The sequence below is a fragment of the Pongo abelii genome, chromosome 4, assembly GCF_028885655.2.
Source record: "Pongo abelii isolate AG06213 chromosome 4, NHGRI_mPonAbe1-v2.0_pri, whole genome shotgun sequence".
Lineage (NCBI taxonomy): Eukaryota > Metazoa > Chordata > Mammalia > Primates > Hominidae > Pongo > Pongo abelii.
The window spans coordinates 104,722,735-104,744,275 of record NC_071989.2 but is presented as its reverse complement, the minus strand read 5'-3'; the positions used below and the strand labels follow the sequence as shown (position 1 = coordinate 104,744,275).

Genomic DNA, 21,541 nt, shown 5'->3' with positions numbered 1-21,541 from the left:
CTTTGGTCAGATATGGAGAATTAGCTATAGAGGATGGACTTAGCTAAATCAAATTTTAAAAATCTAAAACTAAAATCATATTAAATGAATCATATCTACTAAAATGTCACTTAAGTCTTCAAAAGTTGTTTTAAAAATCACCATCTAATATAAATGGCTAAAAGCTTCATAAAAAGTAAAAATAAGAAAGATTTCGGCAAATTATTAAATTAGATAAACATAATTACATGGATATTTAGGTAAACTGACCAAGGATCACATTTTGGTGTATCATGAGCCATGTCAAAATAATCCCATTCCTATCTCTTCCTCAACTCTACCCACAAAAGACTATAACAAAATACAGAGGTAGTTACATTAACTATAAATTAATTAAAATTTCAGAGTAAAATCAGCCTTACAGAAACTATTCTGGGACATATTATTTGTTCCAACATTACTTCTACATACAGCAGCCACTTGTCTACTTCATCAGCTCAACATATTAATCATTACTCTCCACATCCTCTGTAAATAAGATTAACTGGTATGGTCAACAGACTAATCCTCCCCCAACCCCCAAAATGTCCATGTCCTAATCCCTAGGGACATGGTTACAGACCTTGAGATGGAAAGATTATCGAGGACGGCCCAATACAATCACAGCGGTCCTTAAAAGGCAGAAGAGGTTGGGAGGCCAAGGTGAGTGGATCATGAAGTCAAGAGATCAAGACCATCCTGGCCAACACAGTGAAACCTCGTCTCTATTAAAAATACAAAAATTAGCTGGGCATGGTAGCCGGTGCCTGTAATCCCTACTCAGAAGGCTGAGGCAGGAGAATCGCTTGAACCTAGGAGGCAGATATTGCAGTGAGCCGAGATCGTGCCAGTGAACTCCAGCCTGGTGAAAGCAAAAGAGGCTATCAGAGTGAAATAATGAAAAAGGACATGACTTGCCTTTGGTAGCTTTGAAGATGAAGGAGCAGGGCCAGGAGCCAAGGAATGTAGACGACCTCCAAAAGCCAAAAAAGTGAAGGAAATGGATCCTGCCCAGAGCCTACAGAAAGGAACACACAGCCCTGCCAACTCCTTCGTTGTAGCCCAATGAGATCCATATCAGGCTTCTGACCTGCATAACTTTAAGATAAAGTTGTACTATATTGCTTAAGTTTGTGGTAATTTGTTATGGTGGCAACAGAAAACTAATACAACTAGTCCCCACAACATGCCTGACATTCATGGCTGTATGGCTCCACTTCTGTACTAAGTGGAGTTAGGAGCTTGCCCAAGGTCAGCTGTGGCATTTCGAGTTATGCTTGGTATAGCTATTAGGTAATTCAATTAACTTGCAAAATAGATGAAGAAAGCAATTCTGAGAAGATCAGCTGAAATCACTGGAAAAACTCAAAAAGGCAAGCCACGAAAATTGTTGTTGAATTAGGTAGGAGACAACTCTAAAAGACTGGGAAAAAAAACTGAAAGTCTAGACAAATTTTGCATTCGGACCGCTTCACAGGTGTCCACATTTTCATTTCACTTTATAATAGGTTACAGGGTCAAAAACTTGCGGAAGCAAAACACACGGGGGTGAGTTTCTGTTTTAATATTGTTCCATTTCCTTTCTCTACTTTGCCCTGAGGGCAGGCTTTGGTCACAGAGTGGTGTGGAAATGCCAACAGGTAAAATTCCAATGAGTCCCATATTTCTATCCAGAGAAACCAGAAGTAGACCCTGTAGGCTATACAGCATGGGGGAAATCCCAGAGGGGAGAGAATCAGAAAAGAGGATCCCTTAAATCTGTGCATGAACCTGCAAAAGTTACGGAATAATCACTGAGCTACATATGTGCAGAACAGACTCAAACCAATATAGCAAAGTCTATTAGTTTCTATTGCTGCTATAACAAATTAACCTCAAACTTGACAGCTTAAAACAACACAAATTATCTTAAGATTTTGGAGGTCAGAAGTCTACAATGGGTCTCACTGGGCTAAAATCAAGATAGCAACAGTGCTGTATTCCTTCTGGAAGTTCTGGAGAGAATCCGTTTCTTTCTGTTTTTCAACTTCTAGAAACTGCTTACATTCCTTAGCTTGGGCCCCCCTCCCATCATCAAAGCCACAACTGCAGGCGGAATCTTTCTCACACTTTGTCACTCTGATATTGACTCTTCTGCCTCACTTTCTCACTTTTAAAAACCTTATGACTACACTGGGCCCAACTAGATAATCCAGGATAACCTCTTTATTTTAAGGTCAGCTGATTAGCAACGGCAACTCTAACTGCAACTTAACTCCTCTCCATTATGTAACCTAAAATATTACCAAGGCTTCAGGGATTAGGAAATGGACATCTTTGGAGACCATTATTCTGCCTACCATACAAAGGCTAGGAGAACTAAAATAATATTGGAGCCACTGGCCACAGATGGTGAAACAGAACTAAGGTCTGAACCTGAGCAGGGTGATCGCCAGCCAAAACAAAAATATCAACATTCTTCAGAGGATAAAAGAGTCTACACAATATAACACCCATAATGTCCAGGATGCAAGCCACAACTACTTGAAATACAAAGGACCAAGAAAATGTGAACAACTCTCAATGGAAAACGCAATCACCAGATGATGGAATTATCGAATACTTTAAAGCTGTTATTATAATTATGCTCCATGAGGTAAAGAAGAACATATTGAAATAAACAACAAAGTAAAAATTCTCAGCAGAGAAATAGAAACTATAAAAAGTACCAAAATAAAATTTTTAAACAGACAACAAAAATTCTTAAAAGAAAAATTCACCAAATGGCCTGAAGAGCAGAATGGTGATAACAAAGAAAAAAAAGTCAGTGAACTTAAAGATTAACAGAAATGATTCAATTTGAGGAACACAGAGAAAAGAAAGATTGAGGAAAAAATAAACAGTGCCTCAAGGACACGTAGGGCAATATCAAAAGGACTAAAACGTATGTAGTCGGAGTCCCAGAATGACTGGAGAAAAATACTGGGGCAGAAAAATTATCTGAAGAAACAATCACCCCAAACTTCACAAATATGGTAAAAGACATCAATGTACCAATTCAAGAAGGAATAAACTCATAGAAAACCAAGACACAAAATGCTGCAAACCAAAAGTAAAGAAATACTCAAAATCAGCTAGGAAAAAAATTCAACATATTACATACAGGATAACAATTCACATTACCATGGATTTCTTTGAGATGGAGTCTCACGCAGTCGCCCAGGCTGGAGTGAAGTGGCATAATTTCTGCTCACTGCAACCTCCCCCTCCAGGGCTCAAGTGATTCTCCTGCCTCAGCCTCCGGAGTTGGTGCGACTACAGGTGCGCGCTACCACGTGTGGCTAATTTTTTGTATTTTTGGTAGAGACAGGGTTTCACCATGTTGGCCAGGCTGGTACCATGGATTTCTTAATTAAAAAAAAAAACTCTGGAAACTAGAAAATGATAGAGCAACATCTTTAGTGTTTTTATATAGAGAGAACTATTAGATACATTTGTGTAATATATATATATGTATATATCTTTGTATAAGCATGTATCCAGAATATTTGAAGTATTCTTACCACTCACTAAGATGACAAATAATCCAATGTAAATGAATGGGCAAAAGAGTTAAACAGCCATTTCACAGAAGGTGAATTAATGGCCAAAAAATCCACTTCTCCTTGTCCCTACACAAAGATAGTCAACATCAGAAGTCATCAGGGAAATTCAAATAAAAACCCAAGGTAACCACATCTACTGGATTGGCTAAAATTAAAAAGATTATTTTACTAAATTAATCAGCACTCTCATATACCACTGATGGAAATGTGAAATGGCATAAACAGTTTGAAAGATAGTTTAGCAGTTTCTTAAAAAGTTAAAACTTACAGTACCAGATGACCCAGCCAATCGACTTACAGGAATTTACCCCAGAGAAACAAAACTGAATGTCTATATAAAGACATACTAGAGTGTTCATAGCAGCTTTATTTGTAAGAGCCCCAAGCTGAAAACAAATGTCCATCAACTGGTGACTTAGTGAATTAACAATTATGGTAGATCTGTACAGTGGAATATTATTCACCAATTTTTTTTCTTTTTCTTTTTTGAGACGGAGTCTCACTCTGGTGCCAAGCCAGGCTGGAGTGCAGTGGCACAATCTCGGCTCACTGCAACCTCTGCCTCCTGGGTTCAAGTGATTCTCCTGCCTCAGCCTCCCAAGTAGCTGGGACTACAGGCGCGCATCACCACATCCAGCTAATTTTTGTATTTTTAGTAGACATGGGCTATCGCCTTGTTGGCCAGGCTGGTCTCGAACAACTGGCCTCAAGTGATCTGCCCACCCTGGCCTCCCAAAGCGCTGAGTTTACAGGCATGAGCCACTGCATCCAGCCCTATTCACCAATTTTTAAAAAAGAAACCAGTATGCTGAGTCAAAGAAGTCAGGCCAAAAAAGAGCACTGTATGATTCCATTTAAATAAAATTATATAAAATCTATGTAATTCAATTTATATACAATTCTAGAAAATGTAAACTTACCTATAATATCAGAAAGCGTATCAGTGGTTGCCAAAATATGGGTATGAAAAGAGGGATAGAAGGGTTATTTTTTGTTTTGCTTTAAGTTTTAAAAACATAATTGCAGGCCGGGCACGGTGGCTCACGCCTGTAATCCCAGCACTTTGGGAGGCCGAGGCAGGCGGATCACGAGGTCAGGAGATCGAGACCATCCTGGCTAACACGGTGAAACCCCGTCTCTACTAAAAATACAAAAAATTAGCCACGCGTGGTAGCGCGCGCCTGTAGTCGCACCAACTCCGGAATATGCAACACTTCAGCACTCTGATTTTAATTATACAAAGGCCAATTTGAGAAGCTTATTCATTTGAACAATTATTGCACATTCTCATATGCCAGATTCCAGGTTTCTGCTCCACAAATTCTGTCCACTCACACAAAGGAACCATACAAGGTCTTCTGTGTAAAAGTATTTCTGATACTTAACTATAAACACCAGCAGAGTGAAGGGCTAAATTTCTATAATGTCAGTAAGTATTTCAAGGTATTCTGAATAAATGGATTAGAATGGGTAGGTATATCATCTACGTTCATATTAATAGAATTCTAGCTCAGGCCAGCTGACCTTATAATTCCATTTCAGGATGTACATATTTACATCTGATCACAGATTACCATATGTCTTATTTTAGAAGGAAAGAAAAGGAAGATAGTTTTAGGGTTGTTATTGATAACTTAAACTTGGAACTTTATAGTCTCAATTATCTCTATTTTAGCATGCCATAACCCAATACTAATGTCTACAGAGAATCTTGAGACCACTGACAACGCTGCTGTGGACAGATTAATACAGAATATACACTAGCAATGATTTTATTTATTCTGCAATGTACCTAGTAATCAAAGGCTTGGTGAGCATTCCTTAACCTCAAGGATAAAAGCAAGCACAAACTGACGAACACCAGTTAGAAACTGCTATGGGTTCAGAATCAGAAATAACCTTTGCATTATGCCAACACAAACATTTCTTATATTAACCTCTATCAACACATCTGGAGTAAAAAACAAAACTTGAATTAGTATACATAAACTAAGACATAGATTTGTTTGCTTCTTAGAAATTAATATTTTAATTGAAAAAGAAAATACCAAGATACAAATGGACAAGAGAAAACTTTCAGATGAAAAGCCAAGATAACACATGAAAATCCTAGAAATGAGAGAACCACACATTTTTATATATGGCAACATATTATTTGGCCACATATTATGTTCATATAAGGGAAGCCAACATGCAGGGAGTAAATGTCCTTTTGTACGTCATTGTATTCTACGGGATAAACAGGACTTTAAATGGCCTCAGGGATGTCTGGGTTTCTGAGAAACGCGGGAGAAGGAGGGTAGAGGTAGCAATTATTAATGGAAAAAGAATTAGTAACTCAGTTTTAAGCAAGTCTTAGGTGCTAATCAAACTCCTCTATTAATTTGCTCTAAGAAAAGGACACGATAAAAGACTCCAACCATTTTGTGATTATACCTGTCTCTGTGTCTATACCTTACTTTCACACTAACAAAATGCTAATCAGGAATGCGAGGGTCAAGCTCTCTTTCATAAAACCCGGTGTGTGTGAACACCTAGATGAAAATCAGTGTGTAGCTTACCGGAAGTACCTTCCTTTCCCCACTGCCAGCCAAATAGAAATTACATTATAGCAAGCTAATTACAGATTAACCATCTGTTCCAGGTATAGTCAAACCCCACGGGCTGGTCCCAGGCTGACCTGGTTAGGCCCAGGGCAAAGCTAGAGAAAGCAGATCAATCCTAGTCATTCCTGGCCCCAGAAAGCCCAGAAAAAGAGGGCTGATTCTAGTCCTCTTAAAGGTCTAGATCATTCTATGGCAGGGCAGGTATGAAACAAAGGGTTTTGTATCATCTGGGATTCCTGGGTCCAGAGATCAAGAAAAGTAGGAGAAAAAAAAAGTAAATGAACTTAGCCAAGTAGGTCTTTAATTCATTAAAACTAAGATTAGTTTAAGAGATCATGAAAGGGCTGAGAAATTAAATGATGTGTCTCCATTATGTTTTCGTTGAAGGGCTGGGGTCTTGGGAAAGGGGCAGCTTGTTGAAAACCCTTTGGATATAAACCAAAAAAAGGGGATAAAAATCAATGATTTTTAAACGCAATAGTTTAAGAAAAATCTGTCTCTCTCTACTTTAGCACTATCTAGGGCTGAAATAAATGACGGTAGAATCCGCACATAACCAAGGCATCTGATAATGTGGCCAGTCAAATATGCCTGGCCAGAACATTCCCCTCCTGTGACCTAGATCTATCTTAAGAAACTTGCCGCCCAATTCCAACAGCTCCACTTTCTACCTTCTGTGGACTCCCAAACTATTCCTCTCCAGTTCCTGAAAAACGCAAGATTAATGTTCTCAAGATGTGATATGGGTACACCTAGAAATCCCTGATACCCTTGCAGGAGGCCTTCAGAGTCAAAACTATTTCATCATTATATGCTATATGCCATATGCCATTTTCACTCCACTTCTCTCATAAGTGTACAGCAGAGTTTTCCACAGGCTACATGACTTGTGCTATTACAACTGACTGAATGCAGAAGCAAATCTGAAAATCCAGTTGTATTCTATTAAGCCAAACATCCAAAAGATTTGCAAAAATGAAAAATAATGCATCTCACTAATCCTTTTGTTTTGGAAAATAATAATTCTTTTTTAAAAATTGTATTTAATATGTAAAAGGTTTTTATTGTTATTAAATAAATTAATATTTTTAAAATGTTAGTGTTAATTTTTAAATATCTAGAGAAATAACTCACGCAAACAAAAGCTCTTAGGGGTCTTCGATAACAAAAATTTTAAGAGTGTAAAGGAGATTCTAAAACCAAAATGTTTGAGAAGCATAACTCTGCCTTCAAAGATAAACTACTCCCAAACTCTCCAGACATCTTGATCCAAACATGCAAGTTTAGTATAGTAAAAGCATATAGAGTAAATACACAAAGTAAATAAATACAGAAAGTCTGGATTGCTTCAGTGCAGGACAAAAATGGGACAAGGGATTTTTGGATCATCCTGAATTACTGTGCCCAGAAAAAAAAAAATTGAACTTAACTATATATGCTTCTTTTAACATCCTCAGGCAGGAATGTAAACTCCAAAAACTTATTCCTGTGGAAAAGTAATTTTCTTTATCCTGAGGTTTACAGAAAGAAACTGTCTAAAGTGAAGACTCCTATGATACAGAGTTGTATCCCCCATCCCGCCCCCCACACCCTGCAAATTCATATATTAAAGCACTAACCCCCGGCCGGGTGCGGTGGCTCACGCCTGTAATCCCAGCAGTTTGGGAGGCCGAGGCAGGTGGATCACGAGGTCAGGAGATCGAGACCATCCTGGCTAACACAGTGAAACCCCGTCTCTACTAAAAAATACAAAAAATTAGCCAGGCGTGGTGCGGGCGCTTGTGGTCCCAGCTACTCGGGAGGCTGAGGCAGGAGAATGGTGTGAACCCGGGAGGTGGAGCTTGCAGGGAGCCGAGATCTCACCACTGGACTCCAGCCTGGGTGGCAAAGTGAGACTCTGTCCCCCCCCCCCAAAAAAAAAGCACTAACCCCCAGTGTGATTGCATTTGGAGACAGGGCATTTAAGAAGGTAATTAAGGTTAAATTCGGTCATAAGGGTAGAGCCCTAATCCAATAGGATTGCTGTCCCTGGAAAAAGAGAAAGAAACAGCAAAGCTCGCTCTCTCCACATCTGCACAGAACAAAGACCATGTGAGGACACAGCAAGAAGGTAGCATTCTGCAAGTGAGAAAGAGTGCCCTCAGCAGAAACTAACTATGGTGGCCCCTTGATCTTGGACTAGTAGCCTCCAGAACTGTAAGTAAATAAACATCTGTTGTCGAAGCCATCCAGTCTGTATTACTTCATTCTAACAGCCAGAGCAGACTACTACACTGCCTATACTATGTTCCCATATAATTACTCTATAAATATACTAAGGAGTAGGGAGAAATGGAGATTTTCTTAAGGGGGAAGGAAGTAGTGAATCAACGTATTCATAGTACCACACACCATAATTTAAGTTGTGTGGCCATTAATGAGTTGTTTAGGTTTGTTTTCCTCAAAATGTCATTTGATTTTTAACCTTTGATTAACATCAGTACAGAAACATCCACTTTTTTCCCTCCTGGATAGTGTCAGGTCTAAAATTCATGCTTTCATACCTCAGCTCATACTGCAACTAATTCATAACACTAGTTATTAATATTTTGTTATGTCAACTAATAGAGAGTTCTGCCTTTCAGTGGCTTTGCCCAGTTGACAACCATGACACAGCTTAACCTTTACTCTTCCCATAAGGCTACATGAAAGCTTGTGTGTGACCCATTCATTGCCTTCTCACCACCTCTGTGGTATATTAGGAAATTCCTTTTTAAAAGTTGAATTTAATTGGCTTGGGAATTGTTTTCGTGGCTCTCTAATGAAGGGCAAAGTGCCCCAATATAGGTTCGCCAGAAGTCCTTGCAGCACTGTAGGAAGAGAAATTGATTTAATTGCACCACTTAGGTCTCAAACGCACAGCAGCTCTCTAGCTATGAAATAAGAAGATGAAAGAAGAAAGGAGGTAAATGTTGGTTCACTCTTTAATGTTGATTTTGAAAATGCTTCAGAGTAAGAGACTCCTTCCCTCCACATCATTTTCCTTTCCCTCTAACACTGAGAGGGTTTCCTATTTAGCACTGTCTTCTCTGTACAAAGCATAGGGTTTGAAATACTGCAAGTACTCAATAAATTCATTTTAGTGGAAAGGGAAGCTGAATGAACACTAATAAGAATGTTTCAAAAAATGATTTGGAATTACTCTATTTGCTATGGAAAAGTTTATAGAAAAAGGAAAGGTGAGGGGGAGGATGGAGAAGGAAAGGAGGGAGGGAGGAAAGGAGGATGGAAGGATAGACAGACTGACCTCTAATTTAAGAGTCCAAACAAAACTGTTAAGTGTTTGTTTTGGAGTTGTTTGAAGTAATATTACTTTCAGATAACATTTATTAAGCATCTAATATGTGTGCAACAAAACACTATGTTAGATGCCAACCATAGTAGCAAATATAAAAGAACTGTTTTTGTCTGCTATCTGTAATTAATGTTTTTCGGCTGAACAAATAGAACCTATCTGTATGAATAATGAGGTGCTGCATATTGCATTTTCTTGAAGGCACCATGAAAGTATACCTGGGCCAGAATTAAGTTGGATGTAGGAATGTACAGTTCCTCTACTCTTTAGGCTAGTGGCTCCCAACCTTTTTGGCAGCAGGGACTGGTTTTGTGGAAGACAATTTTTCCACAGACAGGGGTGTGGGGGAAGTGATGGAGGCAAGAGCATGAAGGGATGATGGTTTTGGGATGAAACTGTAACACCTCAGATCATCAGGCATTAGATTCCCATAAGGAGCCTGCAACCTAGATCCCTCCCCAGTGCAGTTCACAATAGGGTTCATGCTCCTATGGGAATCTAATGCCACCCTGATCTGACAGGAGAGGCGCTCAGGCGGTAATGCTCACTTGCCCACTGCTCACCTCCTGCTGTGAAGCCCAGTTCCTAGCACTGGTCCTTGACATGCAAGTTGGGGACCCCTGCTTCAGGCAACACTTCCATGAAAGTGTTGCAAATTCATAATTGTTAATAAATATGAAACGGAAAGAATCCTCCTATAATGGCCTCAAGCCCTTAGTAAAGAATTAGGATCCAAGAAATACCATTAGTTCCCAGCTTTTCAAAATCTCACTATGGCTGGAATATGCCCGAACCACCATGTATCTTAGACCACTGCTAATTTCAAAAAAGTTTTAAGTTTTGAATGTACATTTTAGGTTTTTAACTAAAGATATTAAGATATTCTGGTAATATCCTTAAGAATCAGAGAGCTAGTGAATAAAGAGCCAGGATTTGAATATGGCTGTCTGAACTTTTCACTTCACTATTATACTATACTATACAGTAGTCAACAAAATAAGGTAGATTTATAAATAGATCTCCAAAATGGAAAAAAAAGAAAAAAAGGTACAAAACCAAATGTATCTGCAGTAAAAGATGTGGGACTGGGCCTATAATTCTCAAAGTATGATGGTTTTTGGAGAGGATGCTAGTCTGTATGTTTATATCAATAATCTTTTCGAGAAATAATTCCACAAGAATGTAAGCTCCTCAAAATCAGGGACCATGCTACATTAATATTTGTAAATTTAAGAACAAAGCTTATAACAAGGTAGCACACAGTAAAGGAATATTTTAATGCATTTAATGTATTTATTTGGGAGGGCATCTTTTTGAAAATAGAATAGTTTTTTAAAAAGATACACGGGCACAAGTCAAAACCAAAACAAATAAAAATACTTATTAATGGAAGCAGTTTAAAACAGAATGCAAGAAGAATCTGGGCTGGACGTGGTGGCTCACACCTGTAATCCCAACACTTTGGGAGGCCGAGAAAGGCAGATCACCTGAGGTCAGGAGTTCGAGACCTGCCAGGCCAATAGGGTGAAATCCTGTCTCCACTAAAAATACAAAAATTAGCCGGACATGGTGGTGCATGCCTGTAATCCCAGCTACTCGGGAGGCTGAGGCAGGAGAATCGCTGGAACCCGGGAGGCAGAGGTTGCAGTGAGCCGAGATTGCGCCACTGCACTCCAGCCTGGGAGACAGAGCAAGACTCTGCCTCAAAAAAAAAAAAAAGAGGACTTTGTATTAAAATGTTTACACTATGCTTCTTCCTGGATCACCACTGCCCCTTCCCCAATAAAAGAAGAATGAAGCATGGTGACCTGAAAAATGATTTATGCTTTGCTTTATTTTCTGTCTAGGTGATAAAAATAAGAGATGAAGAACAAATTACTAACATAATGTAAAAAGGAAAAAATTCACAAAGAGAAAAATGGGAAAATCAGAAAAATAGAAAAATTAGGTAGATTTGAATCCCATTATTCTCTGGTTTCAATAAAACAGAATTAAACCCAAAGCACTCATCTCCCAAGATTTTTTTTGTACATTATATTCTCTCTATATGTAATATTTCTGTATTTAGTTTTCTGGTTGCTATCTGCAGTGGAATATACAACTAATATAAAATATTTATAATAATGTACAAAGTTCTAATAATAACCACGGAGTTCTACTGAACAATTAGGCATTCAAAAACGTTGTCAATGCCACAGAGAGTCAAACACATTGTCGATTCTACAGAGGAAGCCCTGTAGTTAAAAATCTGTCTAAAGGACATCTCAAAAGCATCAAATTACCAAGTACAACACGATACTCCATGAACTAAAAAACAGACAAATAGCACGGGAATAAATACTGAGAGCATTTGGTTGCTTTATCCTTGTATTAATCATATGACCATGCCTAAAATTCACATAAAGATATGCTCTTTTAGTCACTTAAAAGACAGCCAATAACCCTGTTGAGGGAAAAATCAAATTATTTTAGCTCCAATTTTCAATTTTCTTTTTCTTTTCCTAGGTTAAATTATTTACATTTATATTTATACAAACTTGTCCCCCCAATCAAATTAACAAAAAATCCTTACATTCCAAAGTATTTCTTAAATCTTTCCTCACAATATAGGTGCCAGTCTTTAACAATGCTTAGGACCCCTGTTAGATTTAGCAATATAAAGTAATTTACATTGTCAATGATGCCTAAATATTTATGCTCATTAATCTCTCAAGCAAATCTGCATAGCTGCAAATACTTTCACAAGATCTAAAGATAAAAAGTTTACTTTTAAATTCCATCAATTGGATATACTATAGTCTTAAAAGAACATCTTAACCTATAATTCCTTATTTAAAATGAAAAATTACATTAGACATAATGAGTATCTGTGAGTTATTTAACAAAGAATGCATATCACTGAATGGGATCTGCAAAGGAAATTTATAAGAACTTTTCAATGTATACAGAAAACTTGTGAGTTAAACAAGAAATCTCAGTTGGTGAATACATTTATTTGCCAGATCTCAGAAGGATCTGAACAAAAAATTACCTTGCAGATAATTTTTTGTAATACTTTTCCATGTGACTCATTGGATTGATAAAACACCAGGTATACAAGTCTTCAGTCTTTATAGTAACAACTTTGTCATCAATTTACAACTGACTGAGGGCCAGTTTGCTTATCATCAACCAACTTAAAAAATTAGTTATGGATTAGTCAAAAGGCTGGGATTGTAACTGCATTTTTTCTACTAATAGTCATTGTCATTCGATGATGTGCCAAGACAAGATTCTATGCATAAATTCTTCAAGTCTTTATGGCAATAATATTTCCTGAATTGGTGATTAATTAAAACAGAACTATGTACCCAATTGCAATGAACAACTGGACTTGAACAAAGCTAGCCACGCTTTAGTGAACATATACTTATGTCCATCTAATTCGACATGCTCTATTATCTAATCCCCAAGTCACACTAGACCCTCTTTTCTATATTCAATTATTTTTCTGTGTGCTTCCTACAAGTGGAATGTTACCAAGCCTCTCAGTATCCTGTACTGATGCAGATGGAAGTGAGGCTGCTGCTTTAAAGAGCAATGCATTTCTTATTCCCACTAATACCCAATACTCTATTGTTCAGTTTGAGTTATCTTCATAATGTAGCTACCCAATCTAGATACTAAGGCGCTGAGCCTCTAGTTTAAAAAACAGAGAAAGTACTAATAAGAGGGGGCCAGCCCAAACTCCTGCAGGTGATCTTGATAAATCTGGACACACTAGTTCCTCTCACCAAGACTCAAGTGTCATGGCAGCCTCCCTTATTTCATCATTGAGGCCCTTCCGACAATTATAGGACAAGCAGACACCAGACATGTATTACATTCTTTCTGTCTTCAAATCACTTTACCAATACCAACTTAAAAAGATATTTAAACATCTCCTTCTGATTGAGCTCTCAAGATTGAGTTCTCCTCAATCATTCCCACTAATCTCTATACATGTTTCCTCTAAAGAGGATCTTGGAATGATTTTGTAAACCAAAAATAAAATTCTAGGCCCCTCAACTTACCGAATGGACCCTTTTGACTGAATGGCCAAGGGCATTCCAAAGTAAACATGAAAAACTAGCTCAGACTATGATGGGAAGCGGGGGTCAGACACACCTCATTATACTCTCCTCCCTTGGGAATTCTGGCACAACTGACCAGCATTAATATTAAAACAGAGATCTTCAGACTGACAAAACACTCTTTGTAGCAGTAAAATACGAAACTCTAAACTGACTCTAGTATAACATCACACAACAGATAGCAGGCTGTGAAAGAAATAAAGGTATTTTACCCCAAAATATATTTCTTAGACCTATTTTGAAATGGCCCTGCAAAGCTGTCTCTTGTGTGGAACATCCTGTAGAAAAAGACCTTTCTGATCTCTTTTTTTTTTTTTTTTTTTTTTCTGAGATAGGGTCTCACTCTCTTGCCCAGGCTGCAGTGCAGTGGCATGACCACAGCTCACTTCCACTTTGCCCAGGCTCAAGTGATCCTTCCACCTCAGCCTCTCAAGCAGCTGGGACCACAGGTGCATACCATCACACCTGGCTAATTTTTTTTTTAATTTTTAGTTTTTTTGTAGAGAGGCTCTCACTATGTCGCCCAGGCTGTTCTTGAACTGCTGGCCTCACACAATCTTCCTGCCTTGGCCTCCCAAAGTGCTAGGATTACAGGTGTGAGCCACTGCAGTGCCCCAGGTCTTTTTTTGATCCAGGAGAGATTTAACTAAGAGTCTGGCACCTTTTAGGTTCTGATAAGAGATAATAACCATCTATTCTCTTAAAGCCTGCTACCTGGAGGCTTCGTCTACATAATAAGAACCTTGGTCTCCACGACCCCTTACCTTATCTTAACCCAGACACTCCTTTCTATGGATTCCAGTTCTTTAGATAATAACTTAATTCTTTCGACCAATTGCCAATCAGAAAATCTTTGAATGTGGCCAGATGTGTGGCTCATGCCTGTAATCCCACCACTTTGGGAGGCTGAGGTGGGTGATGACTTGAGGCCAGGAGTTCAAGACCAGCCTAAGCAATATGGCGAAATCTCATCTCTACTGAAAAAACACAAAAATTAGCTGGGTGTGGTGGCAACATGCCTATAATTCCAGCTACTCAGGAGGCTGAGGCACAAGAATTGCTTGAACCTGGGCGGCGGAGTTTGCAGTGAGCTGAGATTGCACCACTGCACTCCAGTCTGGGTGACAGAATGAGACTCTGTCTCAAAAAAAAAAAAAAGCAAAAATAAGAAAAAGAAAAAAGAAAATCTTTGAATCCACCTATGAACTGGAATAGAAGTCCTCACTTTGAGTTATCCCACCTTTCCAGACTGAGCCAATGTACACTTTACATGTATTGATTGTTGTCTGCCTATAACTTCTGTCTCCCTAAAATGTATAAAGAAACCAAGCTGTAACCCAACCATGTTGGGCACATGTTCTCAGGACTTCTTGAGACTGTGCTTTGGGCCTTGGTCACACATTATTTATCTCAGAATAAGCCTCTTTAAAGATTTTACTGTTTGACTCTTTTCATTGACAATGAAATATTTCATTGACAATGTAATGATGTTTCATTGATGAATATACTAACAACTGTTTTAAATTTGACAAAATAACAGTTTCAGCTGTGAGAAATACTATGGCTTAAGCCTCCTTCCTTACCAGAAATTTCCTCTATGGCACTGAATGACACCTGAGGCAGTTGTCTGGGAAATGCTCCCACATAGCACTGGTCATCACTTGCTGCAAGAGGAAAGGAGCACACCCAACCCATAGAGGCATCCTTTTCTCACTGCACTCCTCATTCTTCTGTTCCCTCAGTTGAAGAAGCCTTCTTTAACTTCCTTCACCCCAGATCATTGGCTGGAGAAGACTCTGAGCCCCACAACCCAGAGAAATTCAGACAACTGATTCAAGTTCTGGTTCAGTGACTACATTTTTGAAATATGTGGAAGGCCCAGGAGTACCTTCATTAAGCAATATGTACTAGAAGAAAAAGAATTTCAAAAAGTCTCCTACAATTGAACTTGATCCTCCATTGTTTTTTGAAACTCCCTTGGAAGCCTGAATTTTCCTTATTTGGCAAATGACCTGGTTTCCTCCTCATTTACATGTTAACGATGGAATTTTAAAAAAATTAATTGGTTCATTGTTCTATCATAAGCACCAGTAGAAAAGTGAAGCAAAGCCAGGCTATAAAGAATAGTGGGCTGGCCACAGGGCCGCACTGGCTCACACCTATAGTCCCAGCACTTGGGGAGGTCAAGACAGGCGGATCGTTGGAGCCCAGGAGTTCGAGACCAGCCTGGCCAACATGGCAAAACTCAATCTCTACAAAAAATACAAAAATTAGTCAGGCATGGTGGTGTGCACCTGTGGTCCCAGTTACTCAGGAGGCTGAGGCAGGATAATCATTGAGCCTGAGAAGTCAAGGCTGCAGTGCTGTGACTGTGCCACTGCACTCCAGCCAAGCAAGACCCTGTTCCCACCCCTCCCAAAAAAAAGAACAGTGAATGACTGCTACCATGGTAGTCCCAAAAGGTAGATAGCTCTCTATAGTTTTTCTTTTCTTTTTTTTTTTTTAAACAACTGGTAATCATTTATTAAAATAGTTGACTTAAGCATCTGCAATGGTGACCTCAACCTCAACTCCTGGCTCAATAATGATGGAAGCAATCTGCTTAACAATCTCAGAAAGACTGTGCAAGTCAATGAGTCACTTGTGGATTCTCATCTGGAAACAATACCATGTCTCAGAACCTTCATAAGAAGTTTTTCTTGTAATGTTTCTCAAAGTCTTGGTAGGCATTCAAACTGGTCCTATCACTTTAGATTCTTTTCCTTTGCTCCATCGATCAACTCGGCACACACCTTCTCCAAGGATTTTACATTGCCGCTCGTTAGAGTGATTCTTTTTATTTACTTATCTTTTTATTATACTATAAGTTCTAGAGTACATCTGCACAACATACAGGTTTGTTACATATGTATACATGTGCCATGTTGGTGTGCTGCACCCATTAAGTCATCATTTACACTAGGTATATCTCCTAATGCTATCCCTCCCCCCTCCCCCCACTCCACCACAGGCCCCAGTGTGTGGTGTTCCCCACCCTGTGTCCAAGTGTTCTCATATATATATATTTTTTTTTTTTTGAGAGGGAGTCTCGCTCTGTCCCAGGCTGGAGTGCAGTGGCATGATCTCGGCTCACTGCAACCTCCGCCTCCTGGGTCCAAGTGATTCTTGTGCCTCAGGCTCCCGAGTAGCTGGGATTACAGGCACGTGCCAACATATCCAGCTAATTTTTGTATTTTTAGTAGAGACGGGGTTTCACCATGTTGGCCAGGCTGGCCTCAAACTCCTGACCTCAGGTGATCCGCCTGCCTCAGCCTCCCAAAGTGCTGGGAGTATAGGTGTGAGCCACCGCGCTGAGCCTAGAGTGATTCTAATTCGGTGAATTGCCACCTCTGGCTTCATGGGCGTTTTTCTGTATCTCCTAACCAACCTGTTTTTTGGTGAGAGCGAGCGGCGGTGAGTCAGGAGCAAGAGCAGGCTTACCACAGCTCCACACCATGTTGTTTATCAAAGAGCTATATTTTTTCTTTAAATCTAAAACATTCAGGCAAGTGAACAGTCCCAACTTATGAGTGACTGAATTTTCTGACTATAAAAAAGACAGTATGCTTAAATTTCTGGCAAATGTTTTCTATCTCTTGCCAAGGCTCCCAAATGCCAATCTTAACTCATTTGTCCCCTGAGCCCCCAATTCCATTAATCCAACCAGACCTACCTACCTGTCCCCTTCCAACCTAGACTCTGTCTTCAACCTCATACAACAGTGTCCTGCTCTCCAACTGAAGCTCATTTCTGAACCAAAGACTTGCAAGGATCAAGGCATGACCATTTTTAAAATCTCTGCCTATGAGCTTCTTCCTTTACCCCCAATCTCCACATTTCTTTCATCTTCATCATTCATTCTCCTCTTCCAATTTTCTCTAAACATCTTTGTAAAATGCAAAGTCCTTCAGGTGCTGCTAGGACAATCACAAATGAATTACAACAAAGGATGAGGTTACAAGGGAATCCTGTCCACCCTTCCATGGACACAGAGAACTCCTGATGTTCCATTTACTGTACAGAAACACCAAGGCAATAAGCAACCCTCTCTACAACGGCCAGATGTAGATCTAGGTCAAGATCTAGATATAAAAAGAACTGTACCACCACAACGGCTCCAAAATGTCCTTCCATTCTCAATCCTGGCTTCTTGCAAACTTTCAGAAAAGTTGCTGAAATTTATCTAGGGATTCAAATTAAAAAAATAAATAAATAAAAGACTGTGTCTTTCTGGTTGCTCCAATTATACTATGGAAAGGCCTAGTAGTATCAGCTCAACTCCAGCCCCCTACAGTAGGGTTGCCCAACCCCAAGGCCACAGACCAGTACCAGTGTGTGGCCTGTTAGGAACCAGGCCACACAGCAGGAGTGAGCAGCGGGCAAACAAGTGAAGCTTCACCTCTACAGTCAGTCCCCATCGTTAGCATTACCACCTGAGCTCCACCTCCTGTCAGATCAGTGGGGGCATTAGATTCTCATAGGAGCACGAACCCTATTGTGAACTGCACATGCGAGGGATCTAGGTTGTGTGCTCCTTATGAGAATCTAATGCCTGATGATCTGTCACTGTCTCCCACCACCCCTAGATGGGACTGTCTACTTGTAAGAAAACAAGCTCAGGGCTCCCACTGATTCTACATTATGGTGAGTTGTATAATTATTTCATTGTATATTACAATGCAATAATAATAGAAATAAAGTGCACAATAAATGTAATGCACTTGAGTCATCCCCAAACCTTCTCCTCTTTAGAATATATCACAAACTAGAAAGTATACATACATCTCCCGGACCATGGTCCCTGGTCCCGAAAAGTTTGGGGACTGCTGCCTTACAGTTTTCAAGACATGAGGTGACTAATTGACAAAACATAGCTGCACTGACCTCACCTCAACTGCCAAGAACCACAGGCCTCATCTAGGTCCATCCCAATGTCTGGGGTAATCTTGGCTAAACTCTTTCAAATCTCAATTTCCTAATGTTTTCATAGAGAGGGTTAACACTGCTGTTTCCTAATAGGAGTATTACATTAAATTAGCAGACATGCAAACTTGTGGAAACAGTTATGAACAGGTTTCTGTACATTTATTTCAGAATTAGAATACTGTCTTAGACAAAACTTTATTGCTTTTTTATTTCTTCTGTGTTTCCATATTTTCATATTAGCATGACAACAAAACTAGGTTCTTCTATTCATTTCTCTTATTAACGTAAGCATTATCTGATGACGAGGTTGTGGGGTTTTTTTTTCTTTTTTAATGTAACTGTGGCTAGCAGAAAATCTACTTGTAAGTGGGCATTCAAAAGATGGCTGCATGACTGAATTACTGAGCAGAAAATTACCACTTATTTTCTATATAATTTCCTTATAACCAAACTCTCTGGTTATCTATCTTTCAGGCTGAGTTCTCCAGGATAACCTACAGATAAACGATAATCACTGGTTATAAGAGTTTCTAAAATATGCTGTTTTTATGCATGTATCAAGACACTTTGGAAACTGGCAAGTAATAGCAAAGAACTTTTCTACCACTAGTTTCCAGTTAAAAACTGGGCTGTTTCTAGCTATAGCTTTAACCCTAGATTGTTAGTGATGCTAACACTTAATTCCTAGTAGTCTTATTTCCCCCAAATAAAATAAAAAACTTAAGACAGAAAGATAAAAACAGGATTTAACTTATATTCCATCACACAGAGAAACTATGAGCTCCTACTTCTTAAGGGTTGTCTTTCAATGTGGAATTTTATCATAGAGCAAAAGAAAAATAAAAACAAAATGTGGTATGCTCACATTTTTGAGAAGTGATGCTAAAAAGTTTTTTTAAAAAAGACTCGCATATCTATAGAACAATTGTTATGTGTAAGATTAAAAGATGGAATCACAATTTTATACTGTGTTACAAGCCACAAATATCTCATTTGTTGCCCAGACTTCCCATTTTTGAAGTTGAAAAATACTTTCAACTGGATACCAATCTGAACATGAAAACAAAAATAATTTTTTAAGACAGTTAAGTCCTCCTTGTTTGATTATGCGCCACACTGTGGTAATAAAAGTGATTCATAGGACCTACATTCATATGAAAAAAAAACAAGCTATTTAAATTATGTTTTCAGTTCTGGGACCTCAAAATACCAAAATACCAACCTTTAAATATACTTTAGAATATATCACAAACTAGAAAGTACATATACTTTCAGCTGGGCACAGTGGCTCATGCCTGTAATCCCAGTACTTTGGGAGGCTAAGGTGAGCAGATCACTTAAGGTCAGGAGTTCACCTGGCCAACATGGCGAAACCTCATTTCTACTAGAAATACAAAAATTCGTTGGGCATGGTGGTGGGCGCCTGTAATCCCAGCTACTCGGGAGGCTGAGGCAGGAGGATCGCTTGAACCCGGGAGGCAGAGGTTGCAGTGAGCTGAGATTGTGCCACTGCACTCCAGCCTGGGCAACAGAGTGAGACTGTGTCTCCAAAAAAAAAAAGAAAGTATACATACTTTCTAGTATGTATTTCATATATAATCAGACCTCCTCAATCAGATTCTGAGGGTGAACCTTAGCATTTGCATTTCTTAAGATGAATTTAAGTTTTTACAAAATATACCAACCCTGCATGCAAATGAAGACAAAAATCTGGATAAACATCAAGTATTTAATCTAATATCTCTATCAAAAAAAGCAGATAGTTGCCTTCAATTTTTTTTTGTAATATACAAATCACTATTACCTAACAGTTTTACCTCTACCTGCCTAACAAGACATAATCATTATTGCCAAAACAATCTTAAGTACTGGTCCAGCATATCTCTCTTCATAAAAAAAGCCACCAAAGATCCAAACCCAGACCAGATGTCCAGACTTCAGCATAATAGCAATCCCTCCCAAGGACAAAGCCAAAAATAGATCCTGAGCTAAATGGGAATTCCTAGCACTAAGATCCATCCTTATAAGCCCTTTCCGGGTATATGCATTTTAAATGGGTTGCAGAAGTATGTTACCTGAACAGGTTAACATAGGATATTCATCAAATGAACCAATTATCAACAGGTAGAGAGCAGGGCCCAACAAAAACAGGTCATACTAGTGGCAACTTTGGACAGTAAACAGGGAAACTACAAAAAAAAGTACTGGAATAGATGAGTATTGAAGGCTAGAGTGACAAGATATAAACTAAATTCACTTCCTTTACAAATGCATAGGTCAGTAGATGGAACCACTGACAAGATTTTAACTAAAAGATATGTGGTCCTAAATTACTGAAACTGTTTTTTGTTAAGCTCACACACCTCTCTACATATATAGGGATACATGAAAAAGTGTAAGTGGGAAAGATTCCATTAAAAGAGGATGAACGTATAATAAAATCCAATACCAGGCTTGATAAATCTTGCAATCATAAATTCTATGGATAATGAAATACTCTGCATCATCACACCCAGACCAATGGGAGCATTATACATGCATTATTTTTTGTACTCAAAAGGATGAAGTATATAACTGTCTACTGTACCATGTCATTTGAAAACACTAGAAAATTCTACAGCAATCCTTCAAAAGTTTTCAAATAAATACCCTGTCCATCTTAAACCTGAAAAGCACTTCAAATTGCTAACATTTAATTTCTTGTTGACTGTAGATATTGTCGTTTCTGTTTTCCTTGTGAAAGGATGCTAAATAAGGCTCCAAGGAGTGATTGCTACATTAACCAAAATTATGCACTGCCAAGCTGTCTCCAGCATCAACTCTGAAAGATAGGAAAGAATCAGAAATCCAATTTCCTACATGAAAGTTGAAGCATTGCTTCTTTTTTTGTTCTCTTCTGTGGGATTTTTCCATTGTCCTCCC

The 21,541-nt window shown here is 38.8% G+C and overlaps 1 protein-coding gene across 3 annotated transcripts in view; it reads right to left on the bottom strand.

The window, feature by feature from the left end:
- The window catches only part of LNPEP (leucyl and cystinyl aminopeptidase), a 109,375-nt gene that overhangs the window by 85,931 nt on the left and 1,903 nt on the right, over positions 1-21,541 (bottom strand). Inside the window, exon 1 of one of the 3 annotated variants that reach the window (XM_054556478.2) lies at positions 937-1,261. The exons of the other annotated variants lie outside the window; for them this stretch is intronic. The gene's annotated coding sequence lies outside the window, so the exon portion shown is untranslated. Of the gene's footprint in view, positions 1-936; positions 1,262-21,541 lie in introns of those variants that run through there. 3 annotated transcript variants of the gene reach the window in all.